General features: G+C 45.7%; 1 protein-coding gene and 1 pseudogene across 1 annotated transcript in view; one reads left to right on the top strand and one right to left on the bottom strand.

Moving 5' to 3' along the window:
* GABBR2 (gamma-aminobutyric acid type B receptor subunit 2) overlaps positions 1–7,269 on the bottom strand; it is a 338,745-nt gene that overhangs the window by 109,487 nt on the left and 221,989 nt on the right. The gene's annotated exons all lie outside the window — the stretch shown is intronic.
* LOC115276549 lies at positions 5,942–6,339 on the top strand (annotated as a pseudogene).

Genomic DNA, 7,269 nt, shown 5'->3' with positions numbered 1-7,269 from the left:
ACTTTATTAAGGACTACTATAGAGTGGGGGAACAGATTAAGGAAACAGACACAAGACAGCGTTGTTCCCACAAACTAACAATGGCAGGAGCTGTTATATACCTCAGAGCAGAGGAGCAAGGGAAGAAATAGTGTCCTCAGGACTTCACAAGAGTGGGAGGCAGAGAAGCCATAGCCTTGGAGAGAAGGCATGACTATTTCAAGAGACACCAAAGCAAGGCTGGGTACTGCCCCCTGACCTCTCTCTCTCTCTCTCTCCTCGGTGGCTGCCTGCACTCCCCATTGGCTAAATCCAATGAGAAACTCAAGGACAAGGGATCCCGAGTGATGAGTGATGTTGACCATGGAAACAGCTTCCCAGGGCATAGAGAAGGGCAGGGAATGGATATGTTGGAGAAGAGACAAAGAGACAAAAGCCAACCCAGAGATCCACCTAGCTCCACTCTGACTTGAAGTTTCATGAAACTCACTCCAGGCTGGGCTGAATCACATGACTTAGACTAAGCCAATCAGTGCAGCCTTCTAGTTACAGTGATTGGTTCAAGTATGGGCACATGACCCAAGTCAGCCAATCAACGCAAAGGGGACTCATTTCCAGGGATTTTGTTGGCACTACCGGGAAAACAGGCTCGCCGTCCTTCTGGACTTGGTACCCTCACGTGAGAGTCAGAAGCAATGGTGCCGAGGCTGAGAATGGTGCTGGCAAAGGAGAACGCAGCCCCAGAGACAGAGCGATGGAGAAGCATCATTTTGGGCTTCACCGTTATCTTTGAGGAAGGACGGTTTTCTATTACTTCAGAAGAGCCCTGAGTGACACATTCTTATCCACAGCCTGATGAGCCTCATGACATCTCTCTGGGGTAGGCAGGGCAGAGATCATTAATCCCATTTTGCACATGAAGAAAATGAGGTTCCATTCTCTTTATCACTTGACAGCCAGTTCATTTAAATCCATCATTAAATTCACTATACCAGCCTAGGTTTTTGGAATATATTTCACCCTCACATTGTATGCTTTAAAATTTTTGACTTCTGTTTCAGTGGTGTCACTGTGTATATGCCTGTAATTGAAAGTTGCCTCAAACCCTCTTTAGAAGCAGGTGGCATTCAATTATTAATTTTAATCAAACAAGCAAACAGGTCATGGTGGCCAGGAAGACTTTCCAAGGTCACACATCTTGTAGGGGCTGGATCTGAGACTAGAAGGCAGGACTGAAGCAGGTCCCCAGGCCTTTTCTTGTCCCAAATGGAAAATGTCCCTCTTTCAGTACTTCCTTTGTGTCCATACTCTCTCCTTCCTGCTTCCATGTTGAACCCATACTCTGGGGAGTACAGTGTGAGGGCTGGTAGTGGGCAGGTGTGCACTCAAGGCTACCTTGCAAAGGACAGGCTAAGCGCTCCATGGTCCCCAGGAACAAAGCAGGGGCACTTTTCCCTCTGGTAGGGGAGGCAAGAAAGAAAACACCTTCTGACTACTGAGTTAGCCAAGGGCTTACTAGGACCCATAAAACATGGCCTCTGATTTCTCTGATGGTGTCTCTGCTTCCCCCTCACTGACACCATTCCAGCTACAGCGGCCTCCCTGCATTTTCCACTCTCTCCGGCTTCTTTGCCTGCTTGATAATTTTTTATTAGATATCAGACCCCTCATTGGGTGCTAGATATTTTTAACATTCCTTTAAATGTTTTAAAGCTTTGTCTGGGACATAATTAAGTTACTTGAAATGAGTTTGACCCTTTTGAGGCTTGCTTCTAAGCTTCATTAGCTGGGGCCAGAGCCACCTTTAGTGTAGGGTTGATTTTACCTTCTGAGGATCGCCCCGTGCACTCTGAAGTTTTCCCACCCTGACTGGTGTGAACATGAATGATTCCTGGCCCTGCATGAGCTCCAAGGATCCTCCTGCCTGAATGCTCCTTTCTGCTGTGCTTTCTCTAGTCTCAGGCTCCAGAGGTGCTGATAAGCCCACTGCTGAAGACCTGAGGCAGCCCCTCGCAGCTCTCTGCTGCCCTCCCTTCTCCATGTGGCTCTCTCCCTTCTGCTACTTTGCCTGCAAATTCTAGCCTCCTTGGTCTCTCTTAATTCAAATGTTCAACTCTGTCTCAATTCACATCGTCAGCTTGGTGGACTGCAGGTCTCTATGTGGGCCGCCCTTCCGGTGCTACGGCCTGAAAACTCTCCAGGCAGTAAGTTGGGCATTCCTTTTTTTTTTTTAAATTTTTTTATTTTTCATGTTTTTAATTTATTTTTGAAAGACAGAGAGAGACAGTGCGAGCAGGGGAGGGTCAGAGAGAGAGGGAGGTACAGAATCTGATGCAGGTTCCAGGCTCTGAGCTGTCAGCACAAAGCCCGACGTGGGGCTCAAACCCATGAACCATGAGATTATGACCTGAACTGAAGTTGGACACTCAACCGACTGAGCCACCCAGGTGCCCCAAAGCTGGGCATTCCCAGGTCTCACGTCCCTTGTGTCCCTTCTCTCAGGGGTCACTCTCCTCTGCTGTCTGTAGTCCAGTGTTGGAAAACCGTTGTTTCACATGATTCGACCAGTCTATTAGCTGCTTAAGGCAAGAGGGTAAAATCCAGTTCCTGTTACCCCTCCGTCTTGGCCAGAAGTGGAGGCTCCCCTTCCTCCAAGTGCTCAAGATGCTGTCACCCGAGGCTTTCACACTGGCATTCCATCTGTCGGGATCGCTCTTACCCCAGTCATGGCATGGCTCACTCTTGTACCTCCTTCAAGTCTTTTTTCACACACAGCCTTCCCAGTGAGGCCTTCTCTGGCCACCCTGCTTAAAACTTCTTGGGGTACCAGGGTGGCCCAGTCAGTTTGGCCTCCGACTGTTGGTTTCTGCTCAGGTCACAATCTCACAGTTCGAGAGCTTGAGCCCTGCACTGGGCTCCATGCTGACAGTGCAGAGCCTGCTTGGGATTCTTTCCCTCCCTCTCTCGCTGCCCCTCCCCCACTTGTGCTGCCTCTGTCTCTCTCAAAATAATAATAATAAAAAAACAGTCACACATTAAATTGCTCCCTGCTTCCTCTTCACTGGTGCCCTTTCTGATTGTCCTTTCTTTCCTACACATTTATTTCTTTTTCCTTCTTAAATAGCAACTGCTGCCTCCTAACATACTATATAATTTACTTATTTAGTATGTCGATTATGGACTCTTTCCTTGTACTAGGTTGTAAATTCTTTGAAGAAAGGGATTTCCGTTTGTTTGGTTCACTGCTGTATTCCTGGATTCTGGCACAGTGCTTGGCCCATAGTAAGTTCTCAAAAATTACTAGTTAAGTGAATACATGGTGGAGAAGATGATAGAAGCCCCGCCCCCTGCCAAGAGCGCAGCTATGAAGGTTAAAAATTTGATGCGTGTGTGGGAGAGTAGCTAATATCCCTCCTGTGTGAAGAGCAGAAGGGGGAGAAAGAGCTAGAAATACAGGTTATGGCTGGAGGTAAAGCTCCTGACATGCGAGCCTCTATCCTGTAGGCAGTGCAGAGCCACGGAAAGTTTTTAATGAGGAACAACACGGTCAACAATTACTTAGGAAGAATAAGCTGGTGGGTATAAAAGCGAGAACCGGAATAAATGAGCAGCAGAGGAGAGAGAGAAGGGAGGTGGTAGTTGGGAGTTCACAGAGCTCAGCAGGTGGAGGGAGGAGTTGAGATGATACCTGTATAGATTTTTCTGTAGAAACGTGGTTGGTGTGACAGTGAAAATTAGGTTCCAAAGGATTCCACCGAGGGAGGTGAGGATGTGGACAAAGGTGTAAAGAAAAACAATGGGCATCTGAGGTGGCTGACATCGGGCCCAAAGCCTGGACTCTACGTCCCCCCTGTGAACGTGGGCAGGCTACGCAGTCTCTTGAACTGGGTTTCCCCGTCTGTAAAAGGGTACTCAGCACATGTCCTTCATGGGCAGGGCTTGCTCCTGGGAAACTCAGTACTTCGGGCACTTAGTAAATGTTGGTTTCCATCTTGAAAACGTTTTCTCCTTCACTACTTCAGAGTCCCAAGAGGCCTTAGAGGTTGGAGAGCCCTTTCTCTGACTGTGCCAGGCGACATCCCCATGATCTTACAGATGAACTGAGGCCCAGAGCTCAGCCCCATCTGATGTCCACTGACCATCCAGTGGAGGGGGGCGGTCATCTGATGAGTCCCACTGCCTGTTATAGTCACTGCTCATAAAAGTCGGGGTGAGGCGTGTGAGTCCAAGGAGAAGACACCAAGCTGGCATCTTCTCCACATGCCACTGCTGGGGGCGGGGGGAAGGACATGTTTCCATTACACTGAAGTTTATAACCTCGGGATACTCTGTTCACAAGAGACTTTAATTCCCAAGACAGCTGTCCAGTGGCTAAGGTCATTAAATGTGGATTACTGAGGCAGCTCTTCCCAAGCTAGTTGATAGAATTACTAGACTTGAGGATGAACAGGGAATCTTTTTTGTGCCTTTCAGAAAGCACTGCAGAGCCTGTTCACACTGCAGGCACGCTGCCCGATCGCTAAGGGGGAATGACCGTGGTTATGTGGATTAAGTATCACTACATATGGCCTGCTAAAGATCCTGTGTGCCTGAGGGAGAATCTAGGTCACTGTTTTATCACGTACCGTGGCCTTGTAAAAACATATATGTCCATGTTTATGTATGTATATGACACATGCATATGCATATACAAAATTCTGCATTCTTCATATTATTGCACCAGAGGTCTACTAGAGCCACAGGCTAGAAGTGATCTATCACAGCAGTCATTGATTGTATGTGCCCTAAGGTTTCAAGCCTCAAGAGTTTTTCAAACTGGCCTCTGGTCTATGTTAGGCAAGACCCTACGTATTCTATATTCTAGTCTTTATGTATTTAAATATTTATTATCAAAAGTGAGGATTAAAAAAAGTTTTTTAAAGTGAGGATCTACCATAAAACCTTTGTTTTATATATATGTGTGTATATATGTGATATATATTTATGTTGATATATGCTAATATATGTTTATATATTTTATATGTTAATGTGCATAAATATGTAAATGGTACTAAGCACATCTCCTCCATAGGAAGGGCTTGCTCCCAGGAAACTCAGTACTTTGGGTGCTTAGTAAATGTTGATATATATATATATGTAAATGTTTATTTTGGAGAGAGAGAGAGAGAGACGGAATGCAAGTGGGGGAGGGCAGAGAGAGACACACACATAGAATCTGAAGCAGGCTCCAGGCTCTGACCTGTCAGCACAGAGCCGGACATGGGGCTTGAACTCGTGAACTGTGAGATCATGACCTGAGTTGAAACCACAAATAGCACACTTAACCAATGAAGCCACCCAGGCACCCTACCATAAAAACCTTTGTAATCTTTCCCCTTTTCACTAAAGAATATATTATGAACAGTCTTCTATGTCATTAGTGTTCTACTACAATGACTTTTAATGGCTGCCCTTCCAACCCTCTAGCTGGTGCCTACTGATTCTTGAACCTCAGCTCAAAGTCACCTCTTTAGGAAAGTCTTTTTTGATCCTTAGCCTCCAACAGGTCTCCCTGTTCTAAGTTCTCAACGCATCCTATAGCTTTCTTTCAGAGCATTTTCCACAGTCTATATTCAAATCGTTATTCAGATGAATATCTGTTTAGTGTCTGTCTCTTCCCCGGTACAAGGAACGAATCTGCCTTGCTCGGTGCTGTATCTCCCCTCCCACGCCTCTCTCATGCTGTAGGTGGTAGTAAATATTTATAGAAGAAATGAATGAGCAAAGGGAAACAGTCACTTCCTTGCAGTTGTGCCAGGTGTTTATGCTGTGGTTCCATCACTCATAATAGTTCCATGGCCCAGAAGGGTGTTTTATTAGTTCCCGGACATACAGTTAATCTTTTCACTATAAACATCAGATTTCTCCTATTGTTTAAGCCAAAACATAAATAAATAAATACGTGATATCCGCTGCGGCCATGATGGTGCCCGTGAAAAAGCTCGTGGGTGGGGGGAGGGTCAAAAAAGAAAGGAGCAAGTTCTGAAGTTTACCCATGACCGCACCTGCCCTGTAGAAGACGGGGTCATGGATACTGCCAATTTTGAGCAGTTTCTTCAAGAGAGACTGCAAGTTGAGTGGCCATGCTAGAGTCTCTGTGGAGGGGTTGTAACCATTGAAAGGAGAAAGAGCAAGATTACTGTAATCTTGCTTACGGAGGTGCCTTCTTCCAAAAGGTGTTTGAAACGTTTCACCAAAAAATATTTGACGAAGAATGATCTACATGATTGGTTGCACAGAGTTGCCAGCAGCAAAGAGAGTAATGAATTGCCTCACTTCCAGATTAGCCAGGATGGGGAAGAGGAGAAAGATGAGGATTAAAATTCATATATCTGGAACTTTTTGTATGAGTTCTTGAATAAGACTTGGGAACCAAATATGAATAAATAAAATGATATTGATGAGTTACGGCTTTCTTCCTTCTCCTACTGGGGATCCCTCAGTCCTACACAGCACTTCACAGTTCATAATGCACCATCCTTAATTCATCTTCAGAGCCACCCAGCAAGGGGCTCTTGGTCACCGATCTCATTTTGCAGAAGAGAATGCAAAGATTAGAGACTTCCCCAAGGTCACCACTGCTAAGATGCAGGAGACAGCATGGAAATCCGGGTCTGTGGACTCCATGTCCAGGGCTCTTTCTGCCACACTGGGCTGCCTACTCCAGGAAGGTAAATGAGCCACCCAAATGAGATGGTGTCACTTCAGTTTTGCCCCGCATTTTCAACCAATGCTTTTGGAATCATTTTTGCAACTGGAACATTTCTTAAAGGAAGAAAACTAGTTCATCACAGTAATCAAGTCTGTCATGGAGGATGTGTGATGATGTTTGAAAATATAATCCTATGAACATCAGAACTGACAAGTCTGAAACATCTCGAGGCTAAATCTGCTAATAACGGTCTTTAGCATTCAGGTTGGCACTCACATCAGTTGGTGTGATATATTTCACAGCAGAAATGCCCTAACAAGGAACTTCCTCAAAGAGGAACTGTGTAGAGGACAGTTTTTAATGAGGCCCAATCCCTGAAAGGGTGAAATGTGAGTGGAGAATAATGGCATGAAATGAAACATGTACTTCCACGAGTCAGATGACGAGATGGGGTCTCACATCAGAAAATGCAGCAGACACGTTCTAGAGGTCAGGACTTGTGCAGAAAAAGCGTCAAGACATCAGGGCCATCACCTCTGTAGATCCTCCCAGAGAAAATGTGCTTTGATTAGAATGAAGCAGACACATATGAATTTCAA

Source organism: Suricata suricatta, chromosome 13 (assembly GCF_006229205.1).
Source record: "Suricata suricatta isolate VVHF042 chromosome 13, meerkat_22Aug2017_6uvM2_HiC, whole genome shotgun sequence".
NCBI lineage: Eukaryota > Metazoa > Chordata > Mammalia > Carnivora > Herpestidae > Suricata > Suricata suricatta.
The sequence above is the reverse complement of the archived record's forward strand: the minus strand, read 5'-3'. Positions and strand labels throughout refer to the sequence as shown.